This window comes from Xenopus laevis, chromosome 1L (assembly GCF_017654675.1).
Source record: "Xenopus laevis strain J_2021 chromosome 1L, Xenopus_laevis_v10.1, whole genome shotgun sequence".
NCBI classification, from domain to species: Eukaryota; Metazoa; Chordata; class Amphibia; order Anura; family Pipidae; genus Xenopus; species Xenopus laevis.
In genome coordinates, this window is record NC_054371.1 from 89,943,304 (window position 1) to 89,968,778 (window position 25,475).

Consider the following 25,475-nt stretch of genomic DNA (forward strand, 5'->3'; position numbering starts at 1 on the left):
GTAGGAATTGAATGGTGGAAGTCGAATTTTTAAAGAGACAGTACATGATAAATTACCATATTCAAATTTTTGAATTTCTTTTTTGTTTACAAATCAAAAAATATTATCCATAATTTTTCATAATAAATTAGAAATACACATTTTAAAATCAAATATAACTTAAAAACATTGAGTGAGAGTTGACATTTCTATCATGAATATGATAAATAATAATATATATATTAAAACAATTGTTTTATACAGATATTTGTGTACAAAGTTGCATTTCCTAGTAAAACATGTGGTTTCTATGTTATTTGTCAAAAAAGAACTTGATTTTCATTCAAAACTACTGTTACATGAAGCAGACATGATCAGAGTTAGTGCAAATTGATGATGACTCTCCAGCCCCCACCTAACAGCAGGAGGTATACAGTCCATGCAGTTCATTATTGAAATAAAACGTGATGAGCCATGTAAATGTAAAGAATAATTATTTTAAGTTCCTGCTTTTTAGAGCTGTTCTGTGCACTCTGTTTTACTCATTCATGTCATCTTGTGCTAAGAGTCACCAAGTTTCTTCAGTTAATGCAGTTGCTACATAACCAAAATGCTTCTGGAACCATAGGATAAACAAAAAGGTAATTATCTCTTTATTGAAAACTTGAATGGTCAATTGCTCATTGTTGGGCTTTCATTGTACCGAAGTTAGCTGTGGTTGTTTGACAGTTTTCCCTGTATGTGTGTATTTTTGCTAGCTTTAACTAATTAAAATACAGTTCTCAGTTTCAGTCTTTGTGACTTTTGAATACTGTTGGATAGAAGCCAATATAACTTTCCAAATCCTAAAACTTAATATAGGATTTCTATAATGGAGATGCAGCGACTGACTTTACTTACGTTTTACTGAATATAATTTTCACAGTTATTTTCTGCTTATATGGATGTATTAAAATATCATATATATATATATATATATATATATATATATATATATATATATATATATATATATATATATATTAAATGGTTTATCTTAATATTATTAACAATTGTTTTATTATATGTATCTGGAGGCTGTTATTAGGTTAAATTTTTATTGTAATTTAGGCTTGCATTAAACAGGGAAAAAATTAAGAAATAGGCTTTTGTTTTTTGTTTTATTCCAATTCCGATTCTGAAATACCTGAAAGTATATCCAAACTGAATTGACCTTATTTGTTACAGCTCCCGTTGTGAGAAAGCTAAGCCAAAAATGATTGATACAGTAGTTCAAACTTTCCTTTATCCAGATGTGAGTTACACACAGCGAACATACAGTACAAGTTTTAAAAATAACAAGACCTTTATATTGTTTTTTGTTTTGTAATCTACAAGCAGAATTGGTTGCATTAAATACAATTAGTAATTGGTGCTATTCTCTAAAAGGAAAAAGTAGATACATGCATACTAACATGATTTACATTTTATACAAATTATTTTATTTGCATAAACCCATGCATAAAAAAATCAGTGTGGATTTCTTTCACTATTAATTTATGTGGACATTAATAATAGCTTGTTAATTAAAATTATGGTGCATCTGTGTATGTTTATTTATAAGTTTTCTGAAAGCAGAGGTTGCACACAATTAAGGGTGCAAAGGGTGTTTAAATCCATTTATTAATATCAACACAAATGAAGGGACACGAGTCATCTGAAAAGTTTATGACTGTCAATTTCTGTGGCTGTTAATACATGGGTCAAACTTAATTTGCTCCTATTTTAAGCAAATTACATACAATGATGCAATGCCAGACATCTAGAGAGTATATACACCACATTAACTTTTGTGGAGGGGACTATACATTGTTGTAACTATATGTAAATATATATCAAATATTTCACCAAAATTAAGCATACGCACTTTTTACAACAACATCCTGCAGTATTCAGGCCTTGCATTACTGTAATATTATATATTATATATTTATTATATTATTTGCACCCACTCACATATCTATCACATTCAGTGTGTCTACATCTAAAATAACAAATAAACAAATTTAGAAATAGATATTATATTACATCTACAGCAAGAATATATTTTTTTTTGTATCTGCAATAAATAATACAGACAGAAAATGTACTGGAATACAAATCAGATTTTAATAGCACTTCTGTCATGTTTTTCGGGGTTCTTCCTTTTCTAACAAATAACAAACCTTGTCTTTTTCCCACATATGTGTTTTCCATAATCAAACATAATGGTATTGTTCAAATGATATATCTATAAACTAGGATTAACATATGTTAAAAAAAATATATATATATATATATATATATATTTCTTCGCTTTTAGTCTATATACAGTTTTATATATATATATATATATATATATATATATATATATATATATATATATATATATATATAATGCATTATGCATTCCTGTACAAGTTTTTATTGCCATTTAACATTGTTTAACTTAAAAATATAAAATACATGCATGATATTAAAAAATGCCTGTACAGTGAATTATTTGTTATCTTTGAAAAAGATTAATCCAATAGAAACCATAGCATGTTGTTAGTACTTCTAAAGATGTTCACAAGCCATACTTTTGTTATTGGTCTTAATAAAATCTACTAATTATTACTAAATATTAAAATACTATTATCTCAATCAATATATTAATATGCAAAACTATTGAAAATAGATTTAGCACTATCAAATTCTATTGTGTAAACTAAGCGTGCACTTTATCCCCCACATTTACATGAGACAGTAAAAGCTGAAAAGGTCATAATGAGAGTCAGTGCATGAAATATCAAAATCTTTTTTTTAATTGCATTTTTACACATACCTTTGGCATAAAATGTACTGTCTTTTTAAACAACAGTCAGGAATATGAACAGAAAATACTTTAATCAAATCAAAATCACTTGTTTTAGTTTGGAAATGATTTCTATTTTAAAAATAGTAATTTTAATAATTGCTTAAAGAAAATAAATGAATTGTATCCAGTAATATACAGTATACAGTAAATGCATTATTATAATAATAAAATATAATAATAATAATAATGATAATAATAATAATAGCTGTGATGGATTAAGTACAGTATTTTACCAATGTAAAAAGTGTTCATTTGAACATGTGCTAAAATTGTAACTTGCAAGTTCACTGGATTCATCAAAAACAGAAATGATACATTTCATTTTGTGTCAAGCAAGATTAATACAGTATTTAATAATATAGCACCAAAAAGGTTATTAAAATATTTGATAGAAAACTAAAGACAACATCTGCAGATAATTACCTTTTGAGATTAACTAAATACAAATACTGAATATTTTTCAATTTTTTATTGCCTTACTCCATAAGATCTAATGCAGATATTTAGGGGATCACTTAATAATGCCCTGGACACAATAGTTAGAACATTAAGGGGCAGATTTACTAAGGGTCAAATTTCGAAGTACAAAAAACTTCAAAATTCGACCATTGAATTAAAAAACTTTAAAAAAAAAATTCAACAAATTTGGCAATCCTGCAATCAAATGGAACAATATATTTTTTGCGATCGATCGAAGGATTTTTATTCGACCAAAAAAAACTTAGAGAAGTGCTGTAGAAGGTCCCCATAGGTTAACATTGCACTTCGGTAGCTTTAATTTGGCGAAGTATGAAGTAGAAGTTTTTTATAAAGAGACAGTACTTCGATTATCGAATGGTTCGAATATTCAAAAGATTTTTACTTCGAATCTTTCGAATCTAAGTCGAATGGTCGAATATAGCCTATTCGATGGTTGAAGTACCCAAAAATTGACTTAGAAATTCGAACTTTTTTAAATTCGAACCCTCACTCGAGCTTAGTAAATCTGCCCCTAAGAAATGCAAAATCATTCCATTTACATTGAGCACTTGTGTCTAGGTATAGCTAATGTGAGGTACAGACCGTAGTACTGGTGGGAACAAGGCATCCCTGTCTTTACTACTCACCCTTGATAGGGGTCATTTGCATCCTCTACCTGCCAGGGATCTGTAATGTGCACATCTGAATGATGTGAAGTTAGGGGGTGATTTGGGGCCAGGATGGAGTATGCCTATGTGTCTACCGAGCCTGCCCATTAAGAATACATTTCTGCCAAATGCAGAAAGTGCTTTATTATTCCAGAAAGCACAGGAAATGCATTTAACTTTTTATTACCCATTTGAAATTTGACCAATCTATCTTATTTTTATATTTCAAAAATACAATCTCTTTGTAAATGTTGATTCGGAGAAAGGAAAACAAATCTAATTTGTGCTTCCTGTCAATTTTGTTCTAGAAAGGTGAACAAACTTGATTGCAAAAGAGCACCTGTTAGATATTAACCAAATCCTTTAATTTATAAATATTAATAATTACACATGCTTACACTCTGAGTCCTTATCACATTGTTTTATAGTTAATTAAAAGTTAATTTTACTAGGGGCTAGTTAATTTGCCTGGTTGTTTTTGGAGTATGGGAGAAAAAAACATTAATGCACAGAAAACTGATGCCTGAGGCAATAGTACTGCAGTTTCTGAAATCAAGTCTAGGCCTCTCTCTCTCCAATTAGCTAATTTTGTTTGCAATTATTTAAATATAATACAAGGTACTTCAATAGAATCCTACCTCCATGGGTTAAATACTGTGGTGCTCTATCTGGGAACTTTGCTGTGCAGAATGTTTATGATTTATTCAGATCTCTGCACTTGCAGAGATCTGAATAAATCATAAAAATTCAGCACATTTTGCTTGGTGAGTGCCATCTGATTTCTGTTTGTTATTAATACAAGGTACTGCCTATATTCCTAGTTTCTCAGCACTGACTGCACGGGCACTGCTGCCATGAGTCGTGTTGAGACGCTCACCTCAGGCCTCAGGCTGCAGCGCCAAACAAGTTACCAGGGATGGTAAAAGCTGCTACTGGTAATTGTCAGAGCTGAATGAATTATTTTAAACCAGAAAATCAGCTCTTCTAGTGCAAGAGAGCATAAATCTGCTGACATAGAAATGCCACGGACTGATTGCTACTAGGATCTGTTTCAAAACAGAAAGCAGCAGAATAAAATTAAATTCAAACTAACATGTGTCTAGTACCCAAGGTACAAAACCATCCAAGTGGTGCCCATTTTTTGGATCTTGCTATCCATTTACATCCCTATGCTTGTGGATGACACACAGGCTATTAACCATTCTGCTCTCTGCGGCAGAGCTACTGGATGCTCTACTGTCTGCCTGACTCACTCTCCTAGAGTGAACTATTATAGCTCCCCATTTGAAGACAATAGAACACCTGGGACCCATGTTTAATAAATAACTCCTAGGACATACCATAACCTGCAAAGGTAAATCATTCCCCCTCCAAATTTTAAAAATACTCAGTCCTATGCTGGCTTTAATGTTGAAAGAGAGTTTCCTAAATAAAGGTAGAATGAACTGATGATATAATGCATATTTGTGTGCTCTTCCTTCTCTTTTTAATTAAAGCTAAACTTCAATTTTACATACCCTGATTTTAGGGTTTCCCACATTTTTGTGGTGCCACCATTTTATAATGCATAATACATGTACCTTGATTTAAATTTTACTGGACTTCATTTTTCCTGAAAAACGTAAAATTGGGGTTCTACTGTATTGCTTTGCTGCACTTTTACTGTCTCCTTTTCTTACATTTTTATCTATATGTGTCCCTTCTCTGTGTTTAATATAAATACACTTTCAGCTTGAGGACCTTGTCAACAATTTGCAGTGAAAAAATTTCAATAGCATACAGGGAACAAATATTAATGGCAAAGCTTAAAGACACAAAGACTTTTACTTAACCTGAAGCAACAACCTACATCTGCTGAATAAAATACAAAGGGCATGTGCTGTTAGGTAAAGAAGTGGCAGAACATGATAGTAAACTAAGAATAGCAGTATTCTTCAGGTTTTATGGATGAAGTGGTGTACACTAAAGATATAATTTAAAATCTTTCTAATGCAGCTTCATGACAATCTGAAACCCCTATTTTATTTTGACAGATAATCTTAACTATAATTCCAAGTACAACATTGTTCAAATAATCAAACAAAATAACATAAAATAAATCAATATAGCAATAGTGTAACTCGTCAGATCTGTAAGCCTTATTGATTTTACTCTTATATATCTTTTACAAACCAACCAGTCTTTGTTGATAATCACAAACACTATTTCCCTAGGGTATAAATATACACCTTTATTATCAAAATTTCAAGAGTGGTCAAATACCACCATCTTGCTGGAATGATAAAATAAATAGCAATATATTTTACTTGTTTTTGAATTTCCATATTTTTATTATTATATTTTGTTACTTATATATATAAGAATCACTATAAAAAACGAAATAACACAAAAATGTTTACCGCATTTTTCAAAGAGGATTCTACTTAGTTAGGACAATGGTTTAATTAAGATTGACTTAAGCTATTGTAATAATGTAGTAATTGTAATTATACCAGTTCAGTAAACATGAATAATATCAATGACAATATTATATATAATAATATCACAACTGTTGAGCTATATTAAATATATTTCATTTTGTGTTTATACTGTATTACAGTAAATATTAAAGTTATGACTATATACTATATGTATACATTTGTGTTGTTTGGCAGAACAAGTTAACTTTAAAAATGTTGAGAATATTTTACGGATGCCTTAATGCCACAAAGGTATTTTCATATAGCCTAATGTTTTCAATAAATATGGACAAGAACAAGGTTGATCCATTTTTTAATGACACTTTGACAGATTGCATGTCCCTGATCTCCCTTCTGCAGCTAAAACAATGCTGAAATACACCCATTGATTGTAAATAACAAGCAGCCATTTTTTTTATAAAATGTTATCTACAAAACTTAGACACAGACTGATACATGACTTTATTATTTCATTAAAAATATAGCTGAGTACAATCCAAATATAGCATTTTGTTAGAAAAGATTTTTCTTTCAGTGTAGAAAAATTTATACCTCACTAGAGGGCAAGATTCTTGATTTTTAATCTATATGAAGCTAATATCTACTAAAATCAATCATAAGACTTGTTTGGTTGAAAGAGGACGCGATGTGAAGAAAGTTCTGATCCAAGGTGAAAATCGATATTTAATTAAAACATTTCTTCAATGTTGTTCAGTCTAAAGTTTAATTGTTTTATTTTGTAACATCATCTTTTATGGTATATTTATAGGAAATATGCATAGCATTAACAAACACTGTTAAAATCCATGACAGAAAAAATTATAGGATATATATATATATATATCTCCCTTCAGTACTGTATACATACTATATATATATATATATATATATATATATATATATATATATATATATATATAAATAAGCATAAAGAAAAACCGCACCAACACCAACAGGTCTTTATACAAAAATAGAAAAACATTTATTGATCAACGTTTCGGCTCAACCGCTGGAGCCAGTTTTTTTTTTTTGTTCCTGAAGACGGCTCCAGCGGTCGAGCCGAAACATTGATCAATAAAAGTTTTTCTATTTTTGTATAAAGACCTGTTGGTGCGGTTTTTCTTTATGCTTATTACTATTGATATATATAACCAGCACACAGGCATTGCTCTTTGGTTGTCCGTGTGCACTGTGTCTAAATTTACTATATATATATATATATATATATATATATATATATATAGATATATATATAGATATATATATATATATATATATATATAGATATATATATAGATATAGATACACATACAGTGTATATATATATATATATATATATATATATATATATATATATATATATATATATATATATATATATATATATATACACACACACACAATGCTTTCAATGCCAATACATGTCATGTTTAAAAAGGAAATATAGGTATACTACCATGACAGACTTCAGAATGGCAGAATGTTAAAGGAAGATATAGAATATATTTTACCATATCGATGACTGATCAGGAGGTAATTATTTCAGTCTTGTTTTTTTAGTCTTGGAATTCACAATCACATCAAGCAGGCAGGTGCCATTTTGTGGACACTGTTATGAAGGCAAGCGTTGCCAAAAGTTTGTCATGTCAAAAGTTTGTTTATGTGCCATAATGAGGGACCTGATGCACTGGCTACACAATTATAGAGGATGCAGAGGGAGGGGGAATGTGAGAGTGCAGTGACAACCAAGAAGTGCAGACTAGAAAGTGAAAATAACTACTTGCCCCACCTTTATGCCTAAAGCATAGACGAGGGGCAAACAATGTATGATTGACAGCTTAGAATTTTAAAACAAGTATGGATATTTTAATACAATAATGGGTTTTATGTTTAGTTTGAAAATGACTATTATTATACAGCTTTTTATGTCTGGGTGACAGATTTATATATTCAATTATATAAATCACAGATTACTGCACAAACTGTGTGGAATCATGCACTATTGTAGGGGAAGCAGATACTATGGACACAGTTTCACTCACTTAGATTATGTAAAACAACATGTCGGAGAAGTATTAGACTGTTTGTTATATGGTTTACTTTTGTACAGATTGTTGTTTTCCATTCACACCAATGTGGCCCAGGTTGTCCTGTTGCTCCACATGTTTTATGTAAAGCTGGATTGAGCTACATTTTGGTCTTTTTCTAACGCTAAATAGGGGTGGATTCTTATGTCTCTGTTACATATACTCTATTTTTCATAAACTAAGGAGTCAAATGCAGTTACTGTGATAAATCAGGTATACATGATGAAATAAATTTAATAAATTTCTAATTTCAGTAATTGAAACATATTTTCCAATTGCTAATTATTGAGAAGGAACAACCAAAGAAAACATGAAATAGCAAATCAGGAAACAGCTAAATGGAAAGATTTGGTAGAGATATGAAGAAGAGGAGCAGGAAATAGGGAAAATATGAGAAAATAGATACTGTACGTGCTAACTAAATGGAAAACAATGGAACAACATGAAATGACTGACAGATAAGGAAAGCAGAATGGGGAAAGCAAAACCACAGCAGAAGAAAGCTGAATGAACAGAAAAAAAGAATAAGAAATGATAAAGAATTTATAAAATATTAAGAAAGGTAATGCAGACAAACTCCCACAGCTAGAAGAACTCAGTGCCGAGTCTGTTACTAAGGGTCACATTTATCAGGGGTCAAATATCGAGGGTTAATTAACCCTCGAATTCGACCCATGAATTTAAATCCTTCGAATTCGAATTCAAAGGATTTTGGGCAAATCCTGCGATCGATCGATCAAAGTAAAAATCGTTCGATCACGATAAAATCCTTTTATTCGAACAATTTTAAGAGATCGATCGAAGGATTTTTCTTCTATCAAAAAAGGCTGGGGAAGGTCCCCATAGGCTAACATTGTACGTCGGTAGGTTTAAACTGCCGAGGTATGTAGTCGAAGTATTTTTGAAAGAGACAGTACTTTGACTATCGAATGGTCGAATAGTCGAACGATTTTTAGTTTGAATCGTTCGAATAGAAGTCGAAGGTCGTAGTAGCCTATTCGATGGTCGAAGTACCCAAAAAAATACTTAGAAATTCAAAGTTTTTTTCATTCAAATCCTTCACTCGAGCTTAGTAAATGTGCCCCCTAGTCTAACCCTCTTAATTTCTATGCCTCCTACATCTACTGTGCCCTTTTAGCCCTCAACCCAACTCCAGGCCTGCCCACAAACACACCTACACCTAGTTCTTATTTCTTTCCTCTTTCAACTATGCAGTAGGGCACACAAATCCAAATACAAGTTTGTGTTTCATAATGTAATATTCTTTATTATACAGTATTGCATTGCGAATTTCAATTTTAAATTTTTAAGACATGGTTACATAATTAAGTTTGGTTCAACCCCAATGAGACCCGGTGCACATACATATGGTACACACACTGACATGACCCCTCCATAGTTACATAGTTAACTTGGGAGGAGAAAAGAAGCCTATGACACCTGGTAGTGGGCGCTAAGGAGTAAAAGGGATCAAAGGTGAATCCTTCAAGCAGGAGCTGATACTTTGTGAGCAGGAACAGGAAAAAGTAGGTGAAGAATCTGTGACTGCACAGAAAAGGATGGAGATGGCAAATGATCTGTGATTGCATTGTAGAAAGGAGTGAAGAAAGATGAAGAGTCAAAATGTTGCAGGAGTAGAACCAGATCAGCACTCGGATGAAGACTCTGTGACAGAAAGAGATGGTGCGGGTGTAGAAACAGGTCGAGATGGGCATGACAAGGACTGGAGCAGGAGGAAGCAAGAAGCAGGACCAGACAGGACTGGAAACAAGGAGCAGGACCAGACAGTACTGAAAACAAGGAGTCAGACCAGACAGGACTGGAAACAATAAGCAGGACCAGACAGGACTGGAATCAAGGAGTCAGACCAGACAAGACTGTGAGTAATAGTGGCAGGAGCACTGGAGCTGGAGCTAAGGTCAGGTCACATTGCTCCAACAGTAGCTTATGCTCTGGCAATGACTGAGAGGAGGGCTGGGAAGTCCGGGGTTCAAATTACCCTATCAATCATGTATTGATTTGAATAAGAGAATGATCTATGAATATGAGAGGTCCTGAACAGAATGATGAGTAATAAAAAGTAGCAATAACAATAAATCTGTAGCCTTATAAAGCATATGTTTTTAGATGGGGTCAGTGACCCCCATTTAAAAGCTGGAAAGAGTCAGAAAAATGTTCATTTTCTGCAGTGAAAAATCAATGGATTAACTTGTTTGTTAAGGGGTATCCAGAAAAGTGACAAGTACAGTTCATGCAAACAAACGTATAGTATTAGCAATTAAGTCCAGTTAATTGCTGCATATCTCCCAGCACTACTAAAGGGATATGACTATAAACATGCAGTGTAATGCACGCAGAGGCACACATGTTATGAATCTTTTTATCATGTTCCATCCTTGGCACTTGCATAATGCTGCAGTACAAATCAGGTCTTTGAAAAGTGGGATGCTTATTAAAAAGTCACATTTACAAATTGCAAAAAGGATATGTAATAAAAGCACAATGAAAACAAAATGAAAAATATTGAATTCCAAAATGCTTATTTATTACCTACAGTATTTGCTTGTTACTGAATAAAATGGTTTATTGCCTTAGCTATTGCTGGAAAATAAACTGTATTTTTTTGTTAATATTAATATTTTTTGTTGATTAATGTTAATATAAGAATGTGAAATGTATTTAAATGTAAATAAGAAACTGTCTCCAGAAAATTCCAGAAAATTAATGCTGAATATACCAAACACCTCAGAAAACAACATAGTAAGGTATTAGCAAAGGAAGAAAGTCATCAGACAAATAGCCAGCCTATCCAGAGAGGCAGAAGATTTGTTGCTGAGGCAGAACAAGCTCTGTGCTCTTGGGTTTAAAAAAAAATGTAATGTTTTCATAGTGCTGAAGTGGAAGTTTGTGTGTATCAAAGCCCTGACAAATGTCCCTGCAGTTAAGTGAAACTTTGTTTATATTGCGTGCCTCTCAACAGAAATTAAGAACTGTGGAAACATTCCACGCAAGTGTCTAGCAATCTTCTCTCATTCTCTTTTAGTGGATATGACAATCTCACCTGCTGCCGGAGCCTACAAAAAAAGCACAATCTCACGCCATTAATAAAACATCAACCACAGTCGAATCAGAGACAGATTTAACCACTAGAGACCCAGTATAATGCTTAATTTTGTCGATGATGGAAGTGCTTTAGCCTGAGGTAACATTCATGGAGGCCATGTTTGCGTGCAAACTTTTACTTAAAGCCATACGGGATGGCAGAGCTGATGTTCACACGAGTGTAAACTTACATTGAAATGCATGAACCGCATGAGATGTTACATCATTCAAGCCAGTCAGCTTTGGCAGTGGCCTAATGTTTTATTTAAGCCTACTTCTCTAAGGAGATCTAAAAATTCACTCAATGCCCTCAGAAAATTGTCTGTTTTGGCTGCAGAGAATGGTTCCCAATCACGAAAGGATAAAAACATCAAAATAAGCTAATAGAGATCTGCCTTGAAATTCAGTCCCTCTGGGGCCTTTTTTCAGGGGGATACATTACTCACAGATCAAGGGATTTTAATGCGCAATCGCTCTACAGATAAGGATGATGCAGTGAAGTGTGTATAAAAAGATGCAGACGTATGGAAGGAATGAGAAAGAAGAGAGAAATAAATTCATTGTATATTGTATATCTATTTTCCAATGATGGACAAGAATTTAGGATGTACATGCTGTAATTAAAACTTGTGACAGTTGCTAAACACCCTTTAATTGCATGTCAGATTTTGACAGTACATATGATGCATAACGTCCACCTTTTTCGTAAATCTCATAATAGGATATTCTGTGGGGTTTTTATTTATTATTTCCTTAACTGGTTAGATGTAGAATTCTGACAAATAACAAATGTTTAGTGCATTTAAACACTTGTGTTGCTCATACCAGTCATTTTTGTTAGTATTGCAAAACTAGGTCAGCTCCGTGCTGAGAAAATACAGACATTTAAGGATTGAGAAAAAATGCTTGGTTGAAACATTTATAATTTACTTACTGTGGACAAACGCAAAGGGGTTTTTATATTTATATATATCGGTTCCTACACCCAATATTTACTAATTTGCTGTAAATGTATCATTTAAGAGTTATTTAAATTAAAATGATAACAAATGCAAATACAATATCTGTATGCTCTAATAAGCAGGACCTTCTGGTAGCAGCCTGTATATTTATGAGCTGTTTTGCCCTACTTCTCTTGCACAGTGCTGTAAATAATGTTGCCACATTATAAATAATAATAGCAAATATTTTTTCACATAATTAAGGAATGTGTGCAAATGAGATAGACTTTTTTTGTAGATCAGTCTTTTACATTGTATAATGCTAATGAAAATTATTAAAGGAATGCTGTGTGGATTACCAAAATCTACACAGTATAACTGCAATCAGACAGTGGCAACAGTATAAAGGTAACAAAACATGCAACACAGCCAAGCTTTACCCTAGCAACCATGCATTGATTTGAATAAAAGGCTGGATTATGAATAGGAGAGGCCTACATGGAAAGTTGAGTGATAAAAAGTAGCAATAACAACACATTTGTAGCCTTACAGAGCATTCCATTTCTAGGTGGGGTCAGTGACCCCCATTTGAATGCTGGAAAGAGTCAGAAGAAGAATGCAAATAATTCAAAAATGATAAAATAAAATAGCGAAGACCAATTGTAAAGTTACTTAGAATTCGCAATCCTACTAAATGTTAACTTAAAGGTGAACCACCTTCTAATCTGTTATATCCTATCATGGCTTAATCTGCTGGGCACTGTGCTTTTTGGTTCAATATTGCACTGATCTAAGCAATCACCTGTATACAATACATTTGTTGAGTATGGGAGGGGGCAATTGTATAGAAGATTCTAGCTAATTTATCAAAGTTTGAATTTTATTTTTTATTATATTGTGTTCTAAAATAATTAATTTTATATGTGCGTTTAAGAAATCAAATTTATTAATTGAGAGCAAAATGCATGGAAAGCTCGAAAGATAAACTTTGGGCATGTATACGCCAATGGAAACTGTCAGGCTAATTTAAAGCGTTTTTTTTAAATTCAAGTTTTTCAGATTGATTTGATGAGTAGAATACAAATTTGAGGTATTCTATTTTTTCCCAATTTTATTCAACTAAACTTAACGCAACTAAAAGCTGTAATTGAAACTTCAACTCTCACCCAAGATGGCGTCCAAGATGGCAACCTTCTGCTCCACCGCATGGCTCCTGCCGGGCGCTTTCCTGTGACATCAGCGCCTTCTCCATCTAGGATTGGTCGCCGGCGACGGAACGGACGCCGGCGTCAGAATCGGGCGCCGGCGTCAGGACGTCAGCGTGGGGACGCTGGCGTCAGCGTCTGACGCCACCGCGTCAGCGTCTGACGCCAGCGCGTCAATATTTTGGCGCCAAGACTTGGACTATTTAAACCCCATTTCCCCTGTCTTCATTGCCCAATTATAGGTTCCTTTGACTAGTGTTCCTGGGTGTGACTTCTATTCTGATTATTCGTGTATTGACCTTTGCCTGTTTTTCGTATCTCCATTGTCTGCCGCCTGAATTGATCTTTTGCCTGTACCTTGACTACTCTTCTGGATAAACCCTTTTTGTACCTCGAACCCGGTTGTGTCTCCTCTTTGGTCCACTACTATTACTGCTGCGCCTCGGGCCCATTACAGTATAATTGGGCCATGGACCCTTCGGAGGAGGCCCAAGCACCTCTTGATGTCGGAGGGGCTATTCGTGGGTTGGCTTCTCGTATGAAGACTTATGAAGCTCAACAATCCCATTTTGGCCAGGCCCTCGAGGCGATTCTGGAGAAGTTGACTGCTCTGTCTCCCGTGGTTCCGCCGGTTGTGCCTGCTCCGGCCATACCTATTCCGCTCCAGGTTTCTGAGCCTCGTATTCCTGCTCCACCTCTCTTCAGTGGTGATCCTGAAGCGTGCAGAGGCTTTATTAACCAATGCGAGATTCAGTTTGCCCTGCTTCCTGGTCAGTTCGTTTCTGAACGTGCAAAGGTGGGTTATATAATCACTCGTCTGCAGGGAAAAGCTTTGGAGTGGGCATCACCCTTTTGGGAAAAGGAGGATCCGCTGATTGACAACGCCAGGGCGTTTGTCCAAGAGCTTCGCACCGTGTTTGATGCTCCAGGTCGTGCCACTGCATCCTCCGCTAGGCTTTTTCAACTGCAGCAAGGTGTTCGCTCTGTCTCCGAGTATGCCATTGAATTTCGCACCCTGGTGGCGGAGACTTCTTGGAACAACGACGGTTACCATGCTGCCTTCTACAATGGTCTAGCCATGCGGATTAAGAATGATCTGGTGTCCCGTGAAATTCCCCCCAGATGGGAGGACCTGGTCGCTTTGGCAGTGAAAGTGGATACTCGCCAGCGAGAATTCCAGGTCGAATTAGACCGTGAACGCTCTAAGAGAAGTTCCCGATTTCAGCCTATCCTGGCTCCCCGCTTCCAGAGACCGTTACTCTACGACCCTGCTTACACCTCGTCCTCTCCAACCCCCGCGACGTCTGCTTCTTCCTCTTCATTACCAGCAGAGGAACCGATGCAGATCGGACGGGCCCGTCTTTCCGAACAGGAGAAGAATCGGAGAAGGGCGGCGGGTTATGTCTCTATTGCGGGGGCAAAGCTCACTTTGCTCTGGAATGCCCAGTGAAGCCGGGAAACGCCAAAGCCTAGGTAAGTTTGGGGAGACTTACCTGGGTGGGATTTGTCGCTCTCCCCATTCTTCTGCTCAACGTTTCCTCCTCCCAGTGCAGATCCAGTTTGGTTCCAAAGAGATCTCTTCTCAGGCCTTTCTTGATTCCGGTGCCGCAGGAAATTTTATGGACCGTGTGTTCGCTGCAACCCACTCCATTCCTCTCCAATCCTTGGCGATTCCGCTTCGAGTCCTGGCAATCGATGATCGGCCCTTATCTTCTGCGACCATCTCACAGTCCACTCAAGAACTCTCTTTCAAGGTGGGCTCTTTGCATCTGGAAAGACTGTCTTTTCTTCTTATTGATTGCCCCTCCACTCCGGTTGTTTTAGGTCTACCTTGGTTATGTCTCCACAATCCTGTTATCGATTGGTCCTCTACTCAAGTTTCCAGGTGGAGTCCATTTTGTGTACGGAACTGTTTACCTGCTGCTCCTGTCGTCAAAATTTCTTCTGTGTCTTCAAATTCTTCTCTTCCCTCCGTATATCAAGCATTTGCCGATGTCTTTAATAAAAATTCTGCCGAAAACCTTCCACCTCATCGTCCATACGACTGTCCAATTGAACTTTTATCCGGCTCCATGCCTCCTCGCGGCCGCACCTATCCACTTTCTCCCTCGGAGACTTCTGCAATGAAATCCTATATCCAGGAGAATCTGCAGAAAGGATTTATTCGTCCTTCCATCTCCCCTGCAGGAGCGGGGTTCTTCTTTGTTGAAAAGAAAGATGGTAGTTTGCGGCCCTGCATTGATTACAGAGGACTTAACAAGATCACCATTAAAAACAGGTACCCTCTTCCTCTCATTTCTGAACTGTTCGATCAACTTAGGGGTGCCAGTCTCTTCACTAAATTGGATCTTCGTGGGGCCTATAACCTCATTCGGATTCGTGAGGGGGACGAATGGAAGACCGCTTTTAATACTCGTGATGGTCATTATGAGTACCTAGTCATGCCTTTTGGTCTCTGCAATGCCCCTGCGGTCTTCCAGGAATTCGTTAATGACATTTTTCGAGATTTATTGGGGCAGTGTGTGGTCGTCTATTTGGATGATATTCTTATTTTTTCTAAAAACCTCCAGGAACATCGCAGCCAAGTACGTGAAGTACTATCCAGACTGAGGAAAAACAACCTTTACGCCAAGTTGGAAAAGTGCACCTTTGAAGTCTCTTCTATTCCTTTTCTTGGGTACATTATTTCTTCCCTAGGCTTCAAGATGGATCCGGCCAAGGTCTCTGCAATCCTGGACTGGCCTCTTCCTACCAGTGTTAAAGCTGTTCAAAGGTTTGTTGGCTTTGCCAATTACTATAGACAGTTCATTAAAAACTTCTCTTCCAGACTTTCTCCAATTCTTGCCCTGATCCGTGGTGGAAACAAACCTCAGCACTGGCCCCCTCAAGCTTTGGAAGCCTTCAAATCTCTCAAAGAAGCATTCTCCTCCGCTCCAGTCCTTAGACACCCCGAACCTCTTCAACCCTTTTTCATCGAAGTGGATGCCTCGGACATCGGTGCTGGTGCAGTGTTATCCCAGAGATCTTCTTCTGACGGTAAACTTCATCCATGTGCCTTCTTTTCCAAAAAATTTTCTTCCCCCGAACAGAACTATGACGTTGGCAACCGGGAGCTTCTTGCTGTTAAACTGGCCCTGGAAGAGTGGAGACACTTATTAGAGGGCTCTTCGGTCCCGGTAACGATCTTTACTGACCACAAAAATCTCGAATTTATCCAGTCTCTCAAACGCCTCAATCCCCGGCAAGCCAGGTGGGCACTTTTCTTTTCTCGTTTTAATTTTGTTATTACTTTTCGCCCTGGGTCCAGGAACAGGAAGGCCGACGCATTATCCAGAAGCTTTATTCCTGAAGACTCTTGCTCCAAAGATCCTGAACCTGTTGTTCCTTCCTCCAAGATCATCGCAGCTTTGTTTCCTTCCTGCGCTTCTCAGTTACTCTCCGCTCAAGCTTCTGCTCCTGAAGAGACTCCCCTGGGTTTAGCTTTTGTTCCTCCAGAGTTTCGTCCTGCCATCTTGTCCCACTCTCACAATTCTAAACAGGCTGGTCATCCTGGGATTAAAAAGACTACCGAACTTTTGTCTCGTTTGGTCTGGTGGCCATCTTTAAGGAAAGACGTTAAAGACTTTGTTTCATCATGTTCCACCTGTGCCGTTTCTAAGTCTGGACATTCCCCCCCTAAGGGTTTTTGTTGCCTCTACCCATTCCTTCTAGACCTTGGACTCATATTTCCATGGACTTTATTGTCGATCTTCCAAATTCTTCCGGCCACACTGTCATCTGGGTGGTGATTGACAGATTTAGTAAGATGGCTCATTTCACTCCCCTCCGCAAACTGCCATCTGCCCCGGAACTTTCTGAACTCTTCATTAAACATATTTTTCGTCTCCATGGTTTTCCTGCTGAAATTGTGTCTGATCGTGGTCCTCAGTTTGTGTCTAAATTTTGGAGGTCTCTGTGTAAAGCTTTGAACATTTCTCTTCAATTTTCTTCCGCTTACCATCCTCAATCCAATGGGGCCGCCGAACGTGTCAACCAAGCATTGGAACAGTTCCTACGTTGTCACGTGTCCCTGTGTCAGGATGACTGGTCAGACCTTCTTCCATGGGCGGAATTTGCCCACAACAATTTCCTGCATTCTTCTTCCCAGAAGTCTCCTTTTTTCTGTGTTTTTGGTTTAAACCCTTTGGCATTTCCTCAGGACCTCCTACTCACCAACGTGCCTGCCGCCAATGATCAAGCAGCTCATATGATGGCCATCTGGCAGGCTACTGCCGCTAATTTGGAAAAGAGTGCTTCTTCCCAGAAGAAATTTGCCGACAAAAAGAGGATTGCTTCTCCAACATACTCTCTTGGTGACAAGGTTTTGTTGTCTACTCGTAATATTCGTCTCAAGATTCCCTCTCCTAAACTTGGTCCCAAGTTCATCGGTCCCTTTCCCATCATCGAGGTCATCAATCCTGTGGCTGTCCGTCTTCTTCTTCCACCCGAAATGAGGATCCCTAATGTGTTTCATGTGTCTCTTCTTAAACCTGCAGTCTCCTCTCCCTCTTCTTCTTCCACAGCTCCTGTTGTCGTCAATGATTCTTTGGAGTTCGAAGTCAATCGAATCTTGGATTCCCGCATTTCCAGGGGTACTCTCCAATATCTCATTGAATGGAAGGGTTTCGGTCCTGAGGAATGCTCCTGGGTAAAGAACTCTGACGTTCATGCTCCCATCCTTGTCCGCAGGTTCCACAAACAGTTTCCTTCTCGTCCTGGTCCCGGTGGTCCTGAGGCCCCCCCTAGGGAAGGGGGTACTGTAATGGAAACTTCAACTCTCACCCAAGATGGCGTCCAAGATGGCAACCTTCTGCTCCACCGCATGGCTCCTGCCGGGCGCTTTCCTGTGACATCAGCGCCTTCTCCATCTAGGATTGGTCGCCGGCGACGGAACGGACGCCGGCGTCAGAATCGGGCGCCGACGTCAGCGTGGGGACGCTGGCGTCAGCGTCTGACGCCACCGCGTCAGCGTCTGACGCCAGCGCGTCAATATTTTGGCGCCAAGACTTGGACTATTTAAACCCCATTTCCCCTGTCTTCATTGCCCAATTATAGGTTCCTTTGACTAGTGTTCCTGGGTGTGACTTCTATTCTGATTATTCGTGTATTGACCTTTGCCTGTTTTTCGTATCTCCATTGTCTGCCGCCTGAATTGATCTTTTGCCTGTACCTTGACTACTCTTCTGGATAAACCCTTTTTGTACCTCGAACCCGGTTGTGTCTCCTCTTTGGTCCACTACTATTACTGCTGCGCCTTCGGGCCCATTACAAAAGCAACTCCCTGGTGATTGAAATGAATTCTGGGGAAACAACTGCATTGTGGGTAAAAACATTGTGATTGAATTGTAATATTGCACTTGCACGTCTAACCCACAAAATCTAATCAAAATCTTCAATCAACTTCCTCCTTAGTCAACCAGGCATGGTTAAATTATTAAAAGTGGGCCTATTAAAGGGGGGGGAATGCTTCATTTTGCCTGCCCTTAATCAACCAACTAACCTCCTCTGATCCCCATAACTTCTTCATTTTTAAAGGGGACCTGTCACCTAAGAAATAATTCAAAATTCTTTTCAATGTTTGCTAAGCAAAATAAATTTTATTTACACTATTTAAATTATTTTATTTTTTGGTGCCTTTAGTATTGCAATTCACAATCACATCAAGTAGGCAGGTGTCATTTTGTGGACACTGTTAAGGCAAGCTTTGGACCACCCCAAAATCATGTTTATTCACCAGAATGGGGGACCTGATGTCCATGCCTATGCACCGGCTACACAATTATAGATGGTGAGGAGTGACTGTGAATGGATAATGGACTCAACTGCACTTGCCTTTCTTTCACTCCACCTTTCTCCTGTATTAGACCAGTGGTCTCCATGACCCACACCATGTTCACTATTTGATAAATACACTTCAATAAATCCCATAGGAATGAAAAAAAAAGGTCAAATGTGGTGAGCTATAATGTACTGCAAGGTTCCTACCATACATCTATGAATCCCTTTGCTTAGCACTGTATTTTGCCTGTGACTGTGCATTATTAGGCCACAGTGCTGAATTCACAGTCTGTACATTCCCAGCAGTTCCCTGACTGAGAGTTTTAGCCTCTGCCACTGCTGTTTCAATTTGGCTAGCAACTGTAATAGCCTTTGCAAGGGTTAAATACTGCTCTAGGAGCAGTTTCTCTCTAATGCGAGGTGAATTTGTTGTTTCCACTATTTGGTCTCTTAGCATTTCACCTGTTAGATTCCCAAAGTCACAGGTAACAACCAGCTCTCTCAAAGCTGCTACAAATTGTTCTGTGGATACGCCATTATGCTGTCCACATTGGCGGAATTTATCTCTTTCAGCAACCACATTTATTCTTGGCATGAAAAAGTTCTTTATAGCAGTAAGAGCAGTTTCATAAGTCTCATAAGGTAAGGGTAATGTATAGAATATGCGCTGTCCCTCTGCTCCCAGGCAGTGAATAAGTAAAGCACGCTTTCTAGCAGCAGAAATCTCCCCTTGGTCAGCAGCAATAATGTAATTTTCAAACATATGTATCCAAGCAGTAAAAGGTATGGTAGGCTCACCAGCGTTTGGGAGAAAAGCTGCAGGCAACTGCAGAGGTAGAAGAGACATCTCGTTTGCTAATTTGTTGTGTTTTGGTAGCCGAGAATGAGTAGAGTATAACAGTGCTTTATTAGCAGGTTCATGCAGCCATTACACTTCAACTCTAATACTTTAAAACAGTCTAGAAAGTACTATGTACACAGTATAACTCTTGTGCACAGTGACACCTACAGGCACATTTATTGCTGGCAACAGGAGAGTCAACAGAGCAACCAGTTAGATCCACTATATATCTTAAAGAAGGGTACATTCTTATTTTTCTTGTTTACCTATGTGAGAGTGGTCTATTGGAGGGGATTCGCTACTAAAAGTAAGAGATTGTAAATGTACCTTGATTTTTTTTTTTTTTTTTTATTAATATTTTTTATTTTCATGTAAAAAAAAAAGACAAAGCATACACAGACATGGTGTCAAGACTGCGAGTACTGGGGTTGTCCCAGCTCGCAGAATGAAAATGCAAAGATAATGTACAGCATTGCCTTGAACCATTTAACAACAACAATAAACATTTATATCACAGCCTGTGAGTTTACTGTCATTTGTGCATAGCATTGGTGTAACCTGAGATTTGGGCGTTGGGTGGGTATCAAGGTGGGTAATTGGTGGGAGCATATGAAAGAAAAGCCCATAACTAAAACCATCAAAACATGTCAAGTCACTTCCGTTCCGGATAAGACAGAAAATATCACCTGGGTGTCAAATTTCTATAGGCCATCCAAGGGGACCAGATTTTATTGAACTGCTTTTGAGAGTTTGTTTTGAAGCTGGTCATTTTTTCCAAGACCAAAACATTGTCTAGTTTGACTTTTACCTTCTGAAAGTCTAGTATTGGCGACTTCCAAGAAGATGCAATGACCTGTTTTGTAGCAGAGAAAATATGAGTGATCAATTTTCTGAGATATTTATTACCGCCTGATATCCTTTTATGTATTAAAGCTTCCGCTGGATTTTTCAAAAGTGTCAGTCCTGTAACACTGGAGATTAGTGTGTAGATCCAAGTCCAGAATCTGACTGCTTTCGGGCATTCCCACCAGACATGCAGGAAGCTACCTTGATGGCCACAGTTCCTGAAGCATAATGAGGAGCTCGTTGGATACCATTTTGCAAGTCGGGTGGGAACTAGGTACCATTGGTGTAGAATTTTTTGAGATGTTTCTTGGATAGCGATATTAACCGAACAATGAACAGTGTCCTTGAGTATGTCAGACCATTGTTCCTCCTCCATACAGATCCGTAGGTCTTTTTCCCAAAGTGCCACAAATCTCAGTGACTTTAATGGTGACAAATGGTTTAACTGGTCATATAAGGTCGAAATCGATCCTTTGTGAGGGATGTCCTGTAAGCACATTCTCTCAAACAATGTTGGATTGGAAAATGTATTCACTTTCCCTTGAGAATGTATGTAATGGCGAATTTGATGGTATCGTAAGAGTTCCCGTGGAGGAATATCGTGCTTCTCTCGAAGTTGCTCCCATGTTAGGAGGTGTTGACTCTTAGTCATGGAATGAACATTGCATAGGCCATTGTCAGACCACCATTGAAACGAGCTGCCCTTGAACCCAGGGGGGAAATCACCGTTTGCCTCGAATCCAGCAACTGGTTTATGAGGTGAGTAGAGTCCACAGTGTGAGGGCAGGGAATTCCAAATTTTTAATGAATGTAGTATGATGGGGTTGGAGATCCGTTTTCCAGATCGTGCTTTGGTAAATAGCAGATTACTTATGGCGCCTTCACTAAGGGGCCGATTCACTAAATTCGAGTGAAGGATTCGAAGTAAAAAAACTTCGAATTTCGAAGGTTTTTTTGGCTACTTCGACCATCGAATGGGCTACTTCGACCTTCGACTACGACCTTCGACTTCGAATCGAAGGATTCGTAGTAAAAATCGTTCGACTATTCGACCATTCGATAGTCGAAGTACTGTCTCTTTAAAAAAAACTTCAACCCCCTAGTTCGGCAGATAAAAGCTACCGAAGTCAATGTTAGCCTATGGGGAAGGTCCCCATAGGCTTGCCTAAGTTTTTTTGATCGAAGGATATTCCTTCGATCGTTGGATTTAAATCCTTCAAATCGTTCGATTCGAAGGATTTAATCGTTCGATCGAAGGAATAATCCTTCGATCGTACGATCGCAGAATTTGCGCTAAATCCTTCGACTTCGATATTCGTAGTCGAAGGATTTCAATTCCTAGTCGAATATCGAGGGTTAATTAACCCTCGATATTCGACCCTTGATGAATCGGCCCCTAAGTGTATCCTGTTCTATTTGTACCCAAGCCGGGCATAGGTTGAATGATGCCAGTTTATTATCAGACTTAGTTGTGCTGCTATGAAGTAATTTTTTAGATTAGGAATTCCGATACCACCTTTATTTCTATGTCTGGTAGCTGTTGGAAAATTTATGCGAGGTGTTTTCCCGTCCCACACAAATTTGTTAATTGCCTTTTGTAGGGAGGTAAGCATTCCTGCAGGTGGAGAGACCGGGAGTGTCCGGAATAAATACAGTAAGTGAGGGAGTACAGACATTTTTATAGTGGAGATGCGCCCAAGCCAGGATAACTTGAGGTTACCCCAAGAGGTGATCATCCTGATGATTTTTTGAGAAGTTTTATTGTAGTTTAGTGGTGACAAGGTGTTATGGTCATGGTGAAGGTGGACCCTCAGATACTTGATGTTGTGCGGCTGCTATTGTACTTGAAAGTTGATTTCTAACAGCTTAGCAATAGGTTTAGGAATATTGATGTTAAGGGCTTCTGTTTTTGCTGCATTGAGTTTGAGTCCCGAAATATGTCCAAAAGTTTGCAATTCTTTGTATAAGAAAGGGAGAGAAGACATAGGTTTGGAGATTGTGAGCATGATGTCGTCTGCCAATAAAACATTTTTATAGTCCACATTACCCACCTTGATACCAGTTATTCTAGGGTGCTCTCTGATTGCAATAGCCAGAGGTTCAATCGCTAGGGCAAACAACAGGGGGGACAAAGGGCACCCCTGTCGTGTGCCCCTGCAAATCGGAAATTTAGGGGACTGAAATCCCATGTGGTGCACGGACGCCATAGGTTTCTGATATAAAGCTTTAATCACGTTAAGAAATTGCACTGGAAATCCACAGCTAGATAGGGTTTTATGCAAGTATGGCCAGGATACTGTGTCGAAAGCCTTTTCCAGGTCTAGTGACAACAACATAGAGGGAATGTGGTTTTCTTTTGCATATCTTACCAAATTAATTATCCTGCAAATGTTATCAGGGACCTGTCTTCCCGGAATGAAACCTGATTGATCCCTATGTATGAGGTCCCCCAGAAAAAGGTTCAATCTGGTGGCCATAATCTTAGCTAGCAATTTAATATCTAGATTAAGAATCGATATTGGACGAAAATTTTTACAATTAGAATGATCTTTATCTGGTTTAGGGATAACAGCTATTTGGGAGAGAAGGGACTCAGGGTGAAATTTATGCCTGCCGAGTAAGATATCGTTAAATAGTTGTTGGAGCCAAGGTGAGAGAATCGAGGTAAAGGTTTTTATAGTATCTCCCGGTAAGGCCATCAGGACCCGGGGCTTTCTTGACTTTAAGGGTTTTAATGGCTTGCTGTATTTCCTGTAAGGTTATTGGGGTAGATAGGCTTTCTATTTGGGATTCTGAGAGGCGTGGAATCTGATGCTGTGTAAGAAAGGAGTCTGTTTCTCGTCCTGTGGTGTTTGTTCTTGGTATAGGGTTTGATAATAAGCTGCAAATTCCTGAACTATTTTGATTGGGTTCTCTGTAAGATGGCCATTACGGTCTCTGATTTGGGTGAATGGAGACTGTAAAAATTTATTAGATAAGCGGCGAGCTAACATGGTATCTGCTTTGTTAGCCTTTTGGAAATATTTTTGTTTGTCCCATTGCAATTTTTTCATCTCTTTTTCCGTTAGTAATAAATTTAATTGGGTCCTAATTTGCTCTACGCAACGTTTGAGGGAGAAATCTGTTGGACTTAATTTAAGTAGGTCTTCTTTAGCCTGTAATTTCTTATTCAGCTTTGTTATCTGTTCATTCTTAGCTCTCCGTATCCTAGCTTTAGTTTGTATTAATACCCCTCTAATATACGCTTTATGGGTTGACCATAACGTAGGGCTTGAAATATCAGTGGTGTTATTGGTCTGAAAATATTGCGTTAGTTCTTGCTCTAGAAGTTGTGTAGTTTGGGGGTCAGATAACAGACAGTCGTCTAACCTCCATCTATAGGAGTCTGGTTTATTAAGGAGGTTGGAGAGCTGTAGCAATACTATGGAATGATCTGACTAGGAACAGGAATGAATTTTAGAGTGAAGTATAAGGGGGGTTAAATGTTGTTGGATCAGTATCATATCAATCCTAGAAAAAGAATCGTGAGGTGGGGAAAAAAACGTAAAGTCTTTCGACAAAGGGTGGCATTCCCTCCAGGTGTCAATGTATCTGCATTTTTCTAGTAGTTTAGCAAAATAATGAGAACCGTGTGCTCTTTTAGGTAAAGCTTGCTGGCGTATTTTTGGCTGCCTGTCAACGTAGGGGTTGATCACTTCATTAAAATCTCCACCTAACAGTGTCGGGCCTACCCTTCGCTCCTCCAGTAGGGGGGAAAAAAGTTGTAAAAGGATTTCTGGTTCTCATTAGGGCCATAGACTACTGCTAATGTAACTGGGGAGTCTTGAATAAGACCATTAAGTATCAAAAAGCGGCCTTTTGGGTCAGCCTTTGATTAATTTAGTACAAAATTCACTCTATTATGTATAAATATCGCGACCCCTCTATGTTTCTTAGGGGAGGAAGCTAGATAAACCTTACGATATGCATAAGGAAAGTATTTAGGTACTGAGGTCTGGGAAAAGTGTGTTTCCTGGAGGAACACAATGTTAGCCCCCATCTGATTGTATCGTCGGAAGGCCATTGACCTCTTGGAGGGAGAATTGAACCCTTTTACATTATGGGACACACATATCAATGCCATAGCCCTTTCTTTGAGTTAAGCACCCATGGAACTTAGTAACCACTAATGCAATTAGACAGTTTAGCATGGT

At 38.0% G+C, this 25,475-nt stretch overlaps 1 protein-coding gene across 1 annotated transcript in view; it reads left to right on the forward strand.

Moving 5' to 3' along the window:
• The first annotated feature begins 464 nt into the window (after nt 1-464).
• Nucleotides 465-25,475, forward strand: part of LOC108711362 (signal-transducing adaptor protein 1) — a 250,025-nt gene continuing 225,014 nt past the window's right edge. Inside the window, exon 1 of the mRNA XM_041591137.1 lies at nt 465-620. The gene's annotated coding sequence lies outside the window, so the exon portion shown is untranslated. The remainder of the gene's footprint in view (nt 621-25,475) is intronic.